The 16,796-nt window shown below is 43.3% G+C and overlaps 1 protein-coding gene across 2 annotated transcripts in view; it reads left to right on the top strand.

Annotated features, from left to right (window-relative positions):
- The window catches only part of MMP16 (matrix metallopeptidase 16), a 940,897-nt gene that overhangs the window by 508,614 nt on the left and 415,487 nt on the right, over positions 1-16,796 (top strand). The gene's annotated exons all lie outside the window — the stretch shown is intronic.

The raw sequence follows: 16,796 nt of genomic DNA, 5'->3' as shown, positions 1-16,796 counted from the left end.
TCCTGGGCAGAGAGAGTGGGAATGAGCCTTTTTGTGTGACTGTGCTTGTGAGAGTTAGAAGTGCGGCACATGGGAGCAGCGTTGGCCTGTAAGAAAAAACAAATGAGTGTGTTTGTGTATGATTGGTGTAACAAAGGATTCTTTATTGAACTTGCCCGACTCTGGCCGAGTTTCGTCCAAGTAGGAGCTGCTTCAGGGGCTATTGTAAACAAAATAAAATTAAAATCAAAACACACATATATAAGAGACAAATTAACATAAATGTGTGTAAAAACTGTAACTCACTTGTATAAAAATTAAATACATTCAATATGACACATGTAAATTGCAACGTACAAACATACATATAGATAAATGACTAAATATGTTAACATCGCTAAATAAATAAAAAATCTCACTGGCTTACATCTGTGTTGCATATGTGTTTGCATATGTGTGTCTCAGCACAATGGATGTAGATATCAATGGGAAACCATAGATTATAGAAATGGATATAAAGTTATAACAAAGATACCTGTATTGATAGCTTCTTTTGGATAAATTAATTCCAGTGTGATACCATCACTAAACATTGAACATGATTCTAAAAAAGATAACTTGGTGTTAAAATTGAGTATGTACATACTATAAAAGTAGATACAGATAAATTATGGAAAGCCGTATAATTAAAATAAAGGTAAGAATAGGAATAAAAAAATAAATAAAACATATCAAATTAAAAAATTAAAAAAATAAAATAAAAATGTATACAATATCGATAGACTACTGAGATCTAAATATCAAAATGGAGCAATTAAGAAAAACAAATTCTAAAAATCAAAAATCAAAGGATTAAAATTGAAATAATAATAAATGGATAAATTAAAAACAACAAAATAGTACTCAAGGGCTGCAGAGAACGGTGAAATATTGACTGTAAACAAAAATTGAATGTGTCTGTCTATTTTAAAATGTGTAGAAATGTGCATCCTTGTATATGAAAAAACAGAATTACCTTAACAAAGTTTGTGTAGTCAATGTCACAGATCTCGTGTTCAGAAAAGTGCCATATGTGATTGACTAAATAACAAAACCTTAGCGCTGCGAGTGCCGTCAATGAAACTCAAAGCAGTATTGGAATAATCGATCTAATTTCCGAATCTGAAAAAACATTTGATAAAAGGTAGTGTGTAAAAATAGTACATAGAATGATAACAAATGTAAGGAACGAGCAATGTGAGCCATGAATTACTATACCGGTGATATTGGCAAAACATGAGTAACTCACGGGGGTACATTTTCAAAAACAGCGCGCGCGTAGCCACGCGTATCTTATAAAATCCGGGTCGGCGTGCACTGCCTGTTTCCTTCCGCCTCCCCTCATCTTCTCCTCCCTTCCCCTTCCTAAACCCCCCCCCCCCCACCATTGTCGTCAGATTTACACCTGCCGGAGGCAGGTGTAAATCTGCGCGTGCCAGCGGGCTGCTGGCGCGCCATCACCCCACCCGGGAGCTGGTCCGGAGGCCTCGACCATGCCCCCAGACTGGCGTCACACCCCCCAACACGCCTCCCGCCCCACCCAGAAATTCGAACCACCCACCCGACACGCCCCAGCACGCTCCTTTTGCAAAGCGCAGGTTCCTATTAAGAGGGTTACGCACATAACTTATGCGTGTAATGCTGTCTTTCATAATGAGTGGAAATAGGGGGCTCTCCTGTATTCAATCAGTTACTGTGAGCATCGGCAGGAAACTTTAGAAAATAATTGTAACAATACCTTAAGAATTAGAGATGTGTATCGTGTCATCGATCGTCTTAACGATCAATTTCGGCTGGGGGGGGAGGGAATCGAATCATCACGGTTTTGTTTTTGTAAATATCGTGTAAATCGTAAATCGGGGAGGGCGGGAAAACCGGCACACTAAAACATCCCTAAAACCCACCCCGACCCTTTAAAATAAATCCCCCACCCTCCCGAACTCCCCCCAAATGTCTTAAATTACCTGGGGTCCAGTAGGGGGGTCCCGTTGTGATCTTCCACTCTCGGGCTACGGGTGTGTTGATAGAAAATGGCGCCGGCGCTACCTTTGCCCTGTCATATGACAGGGCAAACGTAGCGCCAGCGCCATTTTGGTTCCTATCCCCCGACGTCACGAGCGTAGAAGATCGCTCCCGGACCCCTGCTGGACCCCCAGGGACTTTTGGCCAGCTTGGGGGGGCCTCCTGACCCCCACAAGACTTGCCAAAAGTCCAGCGTAAAGCTGGTCACCGCCATCTTTAAAGATGGCCGCTGCCATCGTAAAGATGGTCGCCACCATCTTTAAAGATGGCCGCCACCATCATAAAGATGGTTGCCGCCATATTTAAAGATGGCCGCTGCCATCGTAAAGATAGTCGCCGCCATCTTTAAAGATGGCGCCGGCCATCCAGTGCTCCTACCATGTGACAGGGGCCAGCCAATGGCACAGATACCCTGTCACATGGTAAGGGCAAAGGGCCATCAGCGCCATCTTTATGAGTGGCATGTGACGGCCCGAGAACGGGAGATCGCTCCTGCGACCACCACTGGACCACCAGGTAATTTTAAAATGTTTTGGGGGATCGGGAGGGTGGGGGAAGCTAAGGGGTGATTTTTAAAGAGTCGGGTGGATTTTTTTTTTATCGGACCATCGGTGCCATTTTTGAGTGGCAGCCAAAATGACGCCGATAGCCCAAGAGTGGGAGATCGGTCCCCGCGCCCCCCCTGGACCACCAGGTACTCGTAAAACATTTTGGGGGGGTTCGGGAGGGTGGGGGAAGGTAAGGGGTCAATTTAAAAGGGGCGGGGTGGGTTTAGGGGTTGTTTTGGTGTGCAGGTTTTCCCGCCCTTCCCCCAAATAACTCCCGTTAGTGGACACTAACGGGAGTAACGATTTTTCACGATAAATAGGGAAAATTTCTATTGTATTGCGAACTCTAACGATTTTTGACAATTTAAAAAATATCGGACGATTTTTTTAAATCGTCAAAAAACGATTTACATCCTAATGAGCATGTAAGAGTGAATAAGCATGTATGTGTATGATTATGCATTCTCTTATGAGAAATAATTAGTGTATGTGTGTATGTATATTATTGAGCATGTGAGAGTACAAGCAAGGGTGTTTATGTTAGAGAGCTAAGGAAAAAAGTTTGTGTGCAAAACCCCCTCCTTTCTCCCTGCTAATTCATAACAATCTCAGAGCATCTGGATATCAAAAGTTTACAGGTATGGAAAGTGGGGTTTTTGTTAAATCCTTGTTTTAATTATTGGGAATTATTTAGTGTGTCTGCTGCTTTCAAATATTTTAATGTCATTTGGAAAAGTTTAATATGATGTTGTCTTTAAATATTTCTTTTAGTATGGTTGTACTATTATTATTGTTTTATATTTTTTATTTTAATTGATGTTTATGAGGACTGGCAATATTTTTGTTCCACTGCGTACAGAGTCTTGCTTGATGTGGGTTCCATTTCAGTTTTTCTCTGCATGTTTACTATTTATACTTTATGGTCTCTTTATTCTGTATTTGGTGAGGGCCTATATGTTCTGCATGTGTGATCAATGTGAGGTATTCTGCTAGCGTGTAGTTTCTATGTAGGATTCTATAGTAGTCTAGTTTGTCCTGTTTTCCTAATAGGCGGTGTATTGGTGTTTTAGGGCCTGGTATAATATTTGTAGTGTCTTTTCATAGGTAGGGTTCTTAATGTTTGAGTGCTGGCAGTTGGTGCTGTTTTGGTATGGGTGGTTTACTCTTTTGTAATTGTAATTCAGTTTACTCATGGCATTCCCAAGGCCAAACCCACACCCAACTCACATTATATAAGTCTCATACGATAGGGTTCCAAATGTCTTTTTTTTAAACTTGTTTTGCAGGGTTATCTGGTTGGCACTACAGCAGTGCATATAAATACAATATACATGCCGTAACTGATATTTTTACCTCAGAATGTTCTTTTTCATGTAATATCTATTATAAATGCATAATTTTTAATTCTGTGTGGAATGGGTGCAACTGGGGAGGAGGGAGGGTGCAAGGCTGCAAGGTTTGTCTACAGTGCCTAATACCCATACACTGTCCCCAGGGAAGGGTGAAAAGTAATTATTGGTTGGAAAATGACCATGGAAGATGAGAGAGGGGGGAAGGGGAATAAGGAGGATTTGGGGATGAGGGGGTGAGGAGTTTTCAATAGAACAAGGAAGGATGAAGCTATGGAGAGAAAGGACAAGGGAGGGCAAGATAGCTGGAGGTAAAAGGAGCAACTCAATGAGGGGGAGATGGAGGATAGAGAGGGATCAAGAAAGAGGAGATTTGGAGAGTTGTAGGATTGGCACAGAGAACTGGAGGGAAAGAAGAGGGGGATGAAATCTAGATGAGTTGATAGAGAGGCAGAGATAAAGAGAATGAAGAAAAAGAAGAAAAGGGGAAAGGTCACTAGTAGAAAAAGATGTAGGAGAGGAACTGAGGAAGGCAGGAAGATAGAGCTGAAACAGAACATGAACAGGAGACCCTGGAAAGGAGTTAGGAGACCAAGAAGAGGAAAGCAGTATAAAGAGATGAGGACCAAAGTTATTAGAAAAATAAAATGTTCAGACAGCAAGGGTAGAAAAATAACATTTTATATTTAGTTTAATGAATGGATTGTGTCAATTTTGGGAATGGACAGCTCCTGATATCTTTTATTTTGAACATTGCAAGAGGAAATGTATTTCTGTTTCTCTTTTTCTTGTGTTGCATGGCATGCAGAGTCTGACTTCTTGGTGTTTCCAGTTCAGTTTTTGAATGAAGGCTTGTGGCAACAGGATCCCTATGCTGAATCCTATTGAGCTGGAAGCCTAAAGGAACAGGAGGAAACTGCTGGGTCAAAATTAAATTAAAGCCCCCTGCATTTAACACAATCTCCCAGCTTGTGGTGTTTTATTTTATATTCATGGTGAGGGTGCACTTTTTCACTTGGCCATAGGTGCCAAATGGCCTGGCTTCACTTCTGGAAATTGGACTTGTGTGTTGTCTGCAGCTTTTAGATGGATGATTTAGGGGAGCTGATATAGATGCAAGGTGAAGTGCTAGAGGGTATTGGAGAACTGGAGAGGGAATAGGTGAATTCATAGAGATATCAGTGAATTAGTGATTCCATGTATAAAATAACTGCCTGCACATTTATTTCTGTGTGTTTACACATTGTCACAACTAGTTTATGCATTAAATATACACATGTATGTTTTTAAAATGGAAAATATGCATTCTCTAGCAGTGGAAATATACGTATCTACTATTGAATCATACTTTCATACTGAAACATATTTTTGGAGCAGAAATATGTAGTATTTTATAAACTGTGAAGCTCCCACCACAGAGTTTATAAAGCACTAGCGTTAATCGCCATACATCCACTTGTGCACACAAATGCTGTACCGTGAATATGTTAGGAAGTTGGGCTCCCTGTGAAAATATTTTGTCATTACCTGGTTGGGGTTAGGAGGGTGGTGTTACAGACACATTCAGAAGTATCCATTGTAAAATTGACATCATTAAATAATTTTTGACCTTATAAGTGATAAAAATGAGTTTATTTGTACAATGCAGCTAACAGAGACTGAGGGAGGTCAGGCTGAAGAACTAGGAAGATTTTGATGGCCTGGAGGACTGGGCAAAGTGGTAGACTAATTGGTAAATTTAATTTACTTGTACATTCTGTAAAATAAGCAGATTTATAAGTGTAAATCGTGACTTATGTAAGTCCTACTTTACTTTTTCACATAATATATTCACATATATTTTAAAAACAGATAGAAAAAGTACACATACTCTACTCCCCTGGATTTTCTCATACACACTCATGCTCTCACTCTCACTGGCTCCCTCACAACCTCAGAGCCTCTCTCATTCCTCTGCTGCCACTGTCACTGTTGCTGCTTGGCTATTGGGGAGGTGCTGATTGCTGCTACTGGCACTGAAGCCCATTCTGCTGCCTCCTCTGTGCAGGCCCCATGGGCTTCCAGTTCCTCCATGCTGATCTTGTACATTGTGAGATCTGCATAGAGAAAGTGTTACTCTTGCACATTCCCAAAGATTATATATGCCAATCAGTAAAAAGTAATTTTTTTTTTTTTTTACATCTGCTGTTTGATCTTAGTTTTCTAATTGGTTGGTCACAGGCTTTTTTTCCCCACCTTCCCTTTCTTATTTTTTTGCCAATTCCTTTTATATTGCCTTTTTTTCTATTTCTATTCTCTCCATCTGTCTTCTTCCCTCAAACACACAGTCAGGTTCTCATTCTCACATGCTATCTCTCTCTCTCTCTCACACACACACACACACAGGCTCTCACTCTCACATGCTCTCTCTCATACAATCATTCATACACACAGTCTCTCACTGGCACATGTTGTCCGACTCTCACACACACAGGCTCTCTCTCTCACTTCCACATGCTGTCTTGCTCAAGCACAGGCTCTCACTGTCACATGCTATCTCTCTCACACACACAGAGGCTCTCACATGCTGTCTCTGCAAACATTCAGGTCTTCACTCCCACACACAGTCTCTCAATTCATCTCATACATGCACACATACACACTCTACAAACCCTCAGCCTTTCTCTCACCTCTGGGCCTCCTCTTCATGGGCCGCTGCAGGATGGGCTCTGCAGCGGCCCTGGTCTTCTCGGGCCACGCTTCTTCTCTTCTGCACATGGCTAATGCTCCTCCTCCTTCCTGCCCCTGTGGCTCCGGCAACATTTTTCTTCCAGGGCCACATGGGCAGGAAGGAGGAGGAGCACCTTCACGTTTAGACGTGACTGTTTTCTTTGGGCCATCGTGACATGAGCTCCACCACGGCCCTGCTGATCTTCTTGCTTTTTGTATCCAGTACCCAACACAGCAGTAGTTCACTGCTCAGCTGTGATATGCTAATTGGCTTTTCAGGTCATGCCTCCTCCCTTTTGGGGTTGGAGGAGGCGGGTCTCCAGCCTCGTCCCACTTCCCCACAGCAGCGGCAGCCAAATAACGGCAGCCGGGGAGTGCGGCGCCGCGGACCAGCAAAAAAACCCCAACAGCCCGGTCTTGATCTGCGGATCGGTGGTTGAGGACCCCTGCTCTAATTAATGCATGCATTGAGCTTTCAAAAATCACCTCTAAGTACAAATTGACTAGAACATAATTGGAAGTGACACCTAAACTTTATTAGAAAAGCCCAAGATTTCCTTGATACCCTGTGAGGCTGGTTAGTTATCCCTCAACATAAATAACTAATCCATCTGAGATTTATATCAGCTGAAGCTTAGTTGCTTCAGACGTCATTGGCCAAATTGAAGCCTTTAGCAGTGTGTGTCTCAGTGTAAACAGGATCCTCTGTAATGTCTTCTGCTCTCAGCACATCTTATTGTCTGTTGTGATCTTTGTTTGAGCTTCTGTGCTGTAGTTTTATATGTGGTTGTAATGGGTGGAGCATATCCTGTCATTGTACATATCTAGCTCATGAATGACTGTTTTTTGGTCACTAATCAGTTCTCATTAGCTAACCAGTTCATAGACACCAGATTAATTGGCATGTTATGGCCAGGTCTTCCAGACTTATGATTGGATATAACTGTCATATCATGATTGGCTCTTCTGGCTATGTCAGATTTTATGGTCAAGCTTTAATTGGCTCAGTTCAGTGTCAGATCTTATATGTTCATTATGACCTATTCCGAAAAAGGTAAACAGTACTTTCCATCTGTGATAATTAGACCTATCAGGTCCTTGCTTGCAGTCACCTTATACTGATGACTTTCTTCTTGACAGCCTGTTTTATATTTTAGCAGCAAATCTTTCTGAAGCAGCCCAGGATTCAGAGCTATACTGTTTATTCACTCCTTCCCCCACCCACTGGGTATTTATGTGATTTCCAACTTCTACTAAAGCAGATTATGACTGTCACTTACCGGGTCATTCATCAAAATGTGTTATGTTATTATTGTTCATAATGCATGGCGTGAATGCAAATTTTTTGGAGGGGTGGGATCAGGGAGAAGTTTAGGCAGGATTTAGTTAAATGAGGGGTGCTATCACATATTATTAATGCTGGAAATAACTATACCTTTTTTCTTGGCATTAAGCTGTGCAATATGCCAGAAATGGCCATAACGCAATTCACAATAAATTTTTGGAATTGCCTTTCTTGGCTTCAGAGAGAGACAGAGAGACAGAGAGACAGAGAGAAAGAGAGAGAAAGAGAAAAGCCTCTGTTGGAAACAGGATGCTGGGCTTGATGGACTCTTGGCCTGACCCAGCATGGCAATTTCTTATGTTCTTATGTTCTTATGGCCTCACTGTGTACAACCTATTAATATCTCTATAGGAGGGCCATCTAATAGGTCGAGGTGAAGTGTTAGTGATGGTTTAGGGTTTAGGGGCCAGTTTTGCATGTAGAGTCAGATGTATGAACAGCACAGTATACCTTGATGAGGATTTGACATCATTTGGGCTGAGGAAAGGCTCACAAAGATGAAATTTTGTACTATGTTATTTCACCCTAGCTTGATGGTACCCTGTTATAGAATCCATCATGCTAAGGTGAGAGAACATAGTAGACATTTCATCTTTGTGAGACTTTCCTCACTCCAAATGACACTAACACTTGATCTTGATTAGATGGCTGTCCTATAGAGATATTAATAGGTGCACACAGTGAGGCCCTCCCCAGAGGTGCTTTTCTCTCTCTCTCACATTCTTCCCACATCCCATCTCAGAGAAACAGAAGCAATTGCAGTTTCATTTTTCTCCGCTCCCAGTCACACAGCAGTCTTGCCCCATACCCTCCTCTTCAATTTGGCTGTTGGCAGGTTGGGAGCCACCTGCAGCCCAATTCTCTCTCTCTCTCTCTCTCACACTAATACATATATATAGTCACAACCCAGCAGGCTCCCATTCTCTATCTTATGCACAAGTTCTCTTTCGCACACACTCACCCACCTAAATTGCCAGGCAGGCTCCCATTGACTTCCACCCAAATCCAAGGCAGACTCCCATTCTCACACACTCACCCATCCCAGGCAGGCTCCCATTCTCTCACACATATACTCTACCATCCCAGGACAGGCTCCCTTGAATGTGCATGCACACGCGCGCACACACACACACACACACACACACACACACACACACACATACACATCCATCCATCCATCCCCAGCAACTCCCATTAATAGACCCACCTATCCCAAGCAGGCTCCCATTCACAGCCCACCAAGGCAGGCTTCCATTCATACATACACAAATCCATTCTAGGCAGGTTCCCATGCATATACACACATACCCATTACACACACACACACACACACACACACACACACACATCCATCCCTGGCAGGATCCCATTCACACACACACACACACACACACATATGCATACACACACACCCACACCCATCCCAGACAGGGTCCACAGGGACAGCAGCCCTGTGGACCTTGCCTGGGAAGATCTGTCTGGCTGCTGGTGGACCCCACCCCATTGGTGGCACAAGAAACAGGAGGTCCATGCTGCCTACTGTGAACCCAGTCCCCCTGGCAGCAAGAAATTGAAGGTTTGTGCAGCCACTGGTAGATTCCATTCCACCAGTGGCAGAAGAAGTAGGAGCCCTCACACCACATCCAAGCACAATAGAGGAAGCCCATCTTGGAGCTCCTCTGTTGTCCCAGCCCTGCAGTTCTTAAATACTAATACTTCCTCTATGCTCGTCTTTGATGCATGGGACTTCAGCTACTTTTGCCGTTGGTAGGGTCAGTTCACCAGTGGTTGCATGAGCCTCTCCTGCTCCCAATTCTGCCCCCCAGGTGTGCCACCGAATTCTGCTGGCAATTAAATGCTCCAAAGCATCCGCAATGGCCTGGCACCTATGTGCCTTCATCCTCCCCTTTTTGCTAGACCACTGCAACAACTGGCAAAAAGGCAGATTTTTGAGTCATCTGCCTTTCAATGATGCTGGGTTTGGGTTTGAGGGCAGATGAAGAAGAAAAAAGCCATGGGCATCTCACATACTCTCTGGTTCTGGAACGATTGGCCCCTCAAAAAAAAAAAATCACACTTGATCTTGACTGGAGGACTGCTGCTGCTAATACTGTAACTATTTTCACCACTGCTACTACTGGCCATGGCCTTCAATAGAGTAGGTTTCTCTTTTCTCCATTCCCACATCTGCCTCTTAATTCCATTGGCATGATGGCATTTCTTAAGAAAGAGATCAATTAGTTTGAGGGTTTTATAGTGTTACAATGCACATACACTATTATGAGTGAATACACACACGCAGTCACTATTCACAGAAACATTTGATTACTACTGACTGTGAACTGAGTAAATCTGTCTGCTGCTATGCTGTATATCACACTGTCACCTTTACAAATAGATGCACAGCAAGCTGTCACAGTGCACAGCACAAACTGAAAACACACAGACAATAACTGTCAGACAGTTTATCTTCCCTAAAGAAACACATTAGAGCATTCTGACAGTGACTATGTGTACTCACAGTCCTGCTATATTATTCCTAGAGTCTGTAACAAAACATAGACAATCACACAGAAAATTATGCTTAGGGGCCAATGCAATAAAGTTGCGTAGAAAGCGGGTGCTGAACAGTCAGCGCCCACTCTCTTTACGCACAGGGGGTCGCGTTAGCAAGGATGCACTCTGGTTGCTTGCGACCCTAACATATCCTTGCTAACGCAAACCCAAACAGTTTTCGTGACTGCTGTACACCGGGGTTATTGGCATCGGTTTTCATGGCTGTCCGCCGGTAACAAAAACTGACGCCGTTAAACTCGGCATCGGTTTTTGTGTTGGGTCCGACTGTAAAATTTTTTTTTCTTTTATTTCTTTTCTTTTTCTTCTTTTTTTGATGCGCACATCTATTAACGTCTGCTCCTGGCAGGCATTTACAGATGACAGTTAAATGTGTGTCCAAGATGCACATTTTTCTTTTTGCATCGGAAGTAAATGCCTAATAGCCTAATAGCCTCATTCACATGCATTTGCATGTGAAGAGCGCTATTACATTCACTCCGCGTTGGATGTGTGTTGATTATGCACTAATCCCCTTATTGCATTAGGGGATTGATTAGCGCCTATTCTACCCATGTCCAACTGCACATTAAGGGATAGATTTTATAAATTTACGCGCACACGTACTTTTGTTCGTGCACCAGGCACGAACAAAAGTACGCTGGATTTTATAAGATACGAGCGTAGCCGCACATATCTTATAAAATCCGGGGTCGGCGCGCGCTGCCTGTTCCCTCCGAGGCCGCTCCGAAATCGGAGCGGCCTCGGAGGGAACTTTCCTTCCGCCTCCCCTCACCTTCCCCTCCCTTCCCCTACCTAACTCACCCCCCCGGCCCTATCTAATCCCCCCTTACCTTTGTTGGCAGATTTATGCCTGCCAAAAGCAGGCGTAAATCTGCGCGTGCCAGCTGGCTGCTGGCGCGCCATCACCCGACCCAGGGGCTGGTCCGGAGGCCTCGACCACGCCCCCTGTCCCACCCTGAACCACCCCCTGACCCCCGGACATGCCTCCGGACACGCCCTCGGACACGCCCCTCCCTCCCCTTTTACGAAGCCCCAGGACTTATGCGCGTCCCAGGGCTATGCGCGCCAGTGGCTTATGCAAAATAGGCACGCCGGCGCAGGGCTTTTAAAATCCGGCCTGAAGAGTGTGCTCGGCTCTGCACACCATATTGCATCGGCCCCTTAGTAAAACACTAAGCAGAGCAGAGCACTGAAGCAGTCACCACACTTACAATTCTTTTATCTAAATTATTTTGCTGAATCTGAACTCTGAGACTAGAAGCAAGGAACTTCAGCCTCTGATTTGAATCTTTGAAATCCCTTACAAAAGTGATTCAAAATGGTTTCTGTTTCATTTAGAGTTTGATCCTCAGGTTAAAACAAAATAGAAACAGGCAAGCAAGAATAGGTAGGTTGACCAACTGCTACCAATTGATTGGTCCTGCTCCTTTCCCCATATCCTACTGGTACCCTGCTGTCTGAGATTGAGTTAAATAAAATAAATAAATAATAATAAAAAAATCATAGGTTGCTTCCTCTATAGGATTCCTCTATAGGATTTAATTGGAAACAAATTAAAAAGATGTAAATAAAACATTTTTATTTGCAGGTTTCTTTCATTTCATTGCCAAATGAAACAAAACCTCTTTTGTTGCATTTTTCATTTTGTTTTCAAATAAATGCACATCCCTATTATATTTCAGATGAAAAATGTTAAAAACCATTGAACTAAAGAATGGCCTAAGGCTAGACTCAGATATATCTTACCTTTTTGAATGAATTTCTTTGTTAGGAAGCACATTTATTCTCATAAATAATTTGTGGATTGTGGATAATACGCCTTTAATCATATGAATTCTGAGCATTTTTTGACTGGGTAAAATCCGTAGTGATAATTTTTTACTCCAACCACTAGGCCTTTGTATGTTTTTTTTTTTTTTTTTTTTTTTTTTTTTTTTAAGCTTTTAGCATAAACAATTTTATTGCATAGTAAAGGTAACAAGACAGTAACAGCCCGTCGGACAAAGGTACACTTCAGAGTCCAACGGACAACCGCACGGGTCGATATAGTCTCACCCTTTGCATCACAGTATGTATGTTTTTGGAATATGCAGTTGCAACATATTAGTCTGAGCAAAAAATTAGTATTATATTTTTTGGAAATCCTAGCTATATATCAGGGTCATTCATCAAAATGCGTTCTGACATTAACACATTAAAGCATGCAATAATAATGGCATTGCACGGCACAAGTGTAAATTTTGGGAAGGGGTGGGATTAGAGAGGAGTTTGGGTGGGAATAATGAAAATGAGGGGCAATATCACACACTTGTAATACTGGCAATAACTACACCTTTTTTTCTGGTGTTAAGCTGTGTAAGATGGAGATACATTTTAGAATTTCAGTGAGAGAGAGAGAGAGAGAGAGAGAGGGTCATCTAATAGCTCGAGGTGAGGTGGTGGTGATTTAGAGGCCAGTTTATCAATCAGACTGAGAAGTATGAATAGCATAATACACCTTGGTGAAGATTTAACTTCATTTGGAGTGAGGAAAGTCTCACAAACATGAAATGTTGCACTATGTTATCTCATCCTAGCTCAATGGTAGTCTTTTAGAGTCCATCAAGCTAATGTGAGAGAACATAGTAAAAAATATCATCTTTATGAGACTTTCCTTACTCCAAATGAAGTCAAATCTTCACTGAGGTGTACTGTACTGTTAGTATGTCTCACTCTGTATGATAAACTGGCCCCTAAACCCTAAACCACCATCACCTCACCTTGAGCTATTAGATCACCCTCCTATTGGCATATAAATACCTGACTACCCTGAAAACCTTGAGATATTCTCTCTCTCTCTCTCTCTTACTCATTTTGATGAATCTAGGGGTATGTTTGTATTTCACCAACATTACAGCTTAATTTGAAATTATATATGGTGGTTGAGTTAAAAAGATTCATTGTGGCTGAAATTAGAGTTCCAAAAAAGATTATTGTCCCAGAACAAAATAATTGCTATATCTTAAAACAGTGCTGACACACTGCTGGATATAAATGATTATTCCACCTAAACCTCTGAAAGTTGTCAGTTTACATGATGAATTCTAGAGACGTATAAATCAGATTTACTAAGCAGGGATGGGCATTCAATTGAAACAAAAATGTAGACCATAACAAATTGGCTCATCGTTTTGTATGAAACAAACTGAAAATGTTTTAAAAAGTCTGCAATTTTTAATTTTTGAAAACTACTGCACAATATTATCAAATAGGTCCCAAAAAACAAACCAGAAGCCGATCCAATTTAGCTGTGTAGTGGCCAAGAAGAATGAGATCGGTGAATAGTCAAAGAACTTTAATTTCACAGTATATCAGCCCAAATCTTGCCAAGTTTTGCTCTATGGGTAGAGCTGCCTCAGAGGCTACTATAATTAAAATATACATAAAATGTTAGCATAAAACATTTAAAAACAAAAATATGTGTTGAGACATATCAATGTAAAATAAAAATGAAAAATAATAAATATGAATAAATATATTACAAGCATTGAATTTAATTTTTTCAATGCTTGTAATATATTTATTCATATTTATTATTTTTCATTTTTATTTTACATTGATATGTCTCAACACATATTTTTGTTTTTAAATGTTTTATGCTAACATTTTATGTATAAAGTAATTGCCTTAAAAAATAAAAATCATACTCTAAAAAACAATGATGAAAAAGCGTACCTCATCTGCACTTGTAATGAGGTTAGTAAAGTGTGATAAAAACAGAATAACCTTGAAGAAGGTGAATTGAGGTAAAATAAAGATCGGGGGGGGGGGGGGGGTTAGAGTAGGGCTAGGGGGTGGAAAGGTTATGGGAGGGGGTGGGAAGGTCAGGCTAGGGGGATTGGAAGTTCCCTCAGGCCGCTCCGATTTCGGAGCGGCCTGAGGGAATGGAGGAAGCCAGTGCAGCTCGGCGCATGCAAGGTGCACAATTGTACACCCCCTTGCGCATGCCGGGCCCAGATTTTATAACATGTGCGTGCTTGCGCGCACATGTTATAAAATCAGGCGTGTATGTGCACGCACCGGGTAGCACATGCACATATAGGCCGCACACGCTCCTTTTAAAATCTACCCCACAAGTTATAAAATTGGGCATACATGTGTGCACTGCTTTTAAAATCTACCCCAATATTTGCTAATAAGGCGCACAAAGTCCCCAAAATAAAAAAAAATGAAAAAATAAAAACTCCAAAAATGAAAAACAAGCAGAAAATCTCCAAAAAATGAAAAAACAAAATGAAGACAAAACAAGTTGTATGCATAACCCTATTACTATGGATTATTTTTCACACAGATGCATAATGGGACAAATTTTAGAGGGACTTTATCAAAAGCCAATTACTCAGGTAAATAGGCTGTAAGAAAATTATTACTTACCTGCTAATTTTCGTTCCTGTAGTACCATGGATCAGTCCAGACAGTGGGTTATGTCCCCAATCCAGCAGATGGAGTCAGTCAAAGCTTTGAGGGGGCGTCACCATGAGTACTACTACCCCCTCTGCAGCAGTTCAGTATCGAGTATATCAAAGCCCGAGTAAACAAAGAACCCCCAAATTGGATCAAGTTTAAAGTAACGGCAACAATAAGCCGCATAACGTAAGCAACAAACCCGTGCCCGTCCCACCAACGGGTGGGAGGACGGGAGGTCAGCGTGCCAACCCTAAAACGGAACTGTGACAAACAGTGAAAACTGAGAAATCGTGAGAGACAGAAAGCACTACCGTCCCATAGAGGAAAAACAGTCGAGCAGGATTAGGACCCAAATGCGGTGGGCGTCTGGACTGATCCATGGTACTACAGGAACGAAAATTAGCAGGTAAGTAATAATTTTCTTTTCCCTGTACGTACCTGGATCAGTCCAGACAGTGGGATGTACCCAAGCTTCCCTAAACCGGGTGGGGTCCTGTGAGACCCGCTCGTAAAACCTGCTCCCCAAAGTGTCCAAAGACCGAAGAAGCGAGGTGTAGACGATAGTGTCTCGAGAACGTGTGTAACGATTTCCAGTTGGCCGCTCTACAGATTTCTTGAGAGGAGACCGAGCGAGTCTCCGCCCAAGAGGCCGCCTGAGAACGTGTAGAATGCGCTACAATACCGGGCGGGGGAGTCCGCCCCACCCCAATGTAAGAAGCGGCAATGCCAGCCTTCAACCATCTGGCAATGGTTGTCTTCGAGGCCTGAGATCCCTTCCGAGGGCCGGACCAGAGGACGAAGAGATGGTCAGAAGTCCGGAAATAATTCGTAGCCTCCAGATAGAGGCGCAGGGTGCGCTTGACGTCCAGTAGTCGGAGAGCCCTCGGCTCTGAAGAGGAGAAGGAAGGAAGTTCCACCGTCTGATTCACATGGAACGCGGACACCACCTTTGGAAGAAAGGAGGGAACAGTGCGAATCGAAACCTCGGAATCCGAGAAACGGAGATAGGGCTCTCTGCACGACAGGGCCTGCAGCTCCAAGATGCGCCGAGCGGAGCAGATAGCCACCAGAAACACCGTCTTAAGAGTGAGATCCTTGAGCGTCGCATTCCGCAGTGGTTCAAACGGAGGTCCCGACATGGCCCGTAGCACCAGGTTGAGACTCCAGGAGGGACAAGGATTCCGCAACGGCAGTCGCAAGTGCTTGACACCCTTGAGAAAACGAAGAATATCCGGGTGTCGTAGCAGAGAACCCCCGTCCCGCAGAAGCGAACCAAGAGCGGCCACCTGAACCCGGAGTGAGTTGTAGGCAAGCCCCTTGTCCACCCCCGCTTGCAGAAACTGAAGGATCTGAGGAACCGAAGCCTCAGTGGGACTCGTGTTCAGTCTGGCACACCACAGCTTGAACACCTTCCAGACACGCACGTAGGCCACCGACGTCGAAGTCTTTCGAGAACGCAGCAGCGTTGACACTACCGCCTTCTGGTAGCCCCGGCGCCGAAGGCGGTGCCTCTCAAAAGCCAGGCCGCAAGAGAAGAGTTCTGTCTGGTCGAAAAATACCGGGCCTTGGTGAAGGAGGCGGGGGAGATGTCCCAGACGGATGGGTCCGTCGATCACCAGTTGGAGCAGGTCCGCAAACCAAGGTCGTCTTGGCCACTCCGGAGTGACGAAGATCACAGGTCCCTGGTGGGCCTCTACGTGGCGGAGTAGTCTTCCCACCAGCGGCCACGGCGGAAACGCGTATAGAAGCAGGTTGGTCGGCCACGGGAGCACGAGAGCGTCC

This window comes from Rhinatrema bivittatum, chromosome 2 (assembly GCF_901001135.1).
Source record: "Rhinatrema bivittatum chromosome 2, aRhiBiv1.1, whole genome shotgun sequence".
Lineage (NCBI taxonomy): Eukaryota > Metazoa > Chordata > Amphibia > Gymnophiona > Rhinatrematidae > Rhinatrema > Rhinatrema bivittatum.
This window is presented reverse-complemented; position numbering and strand designations above follow the sequence as displayed.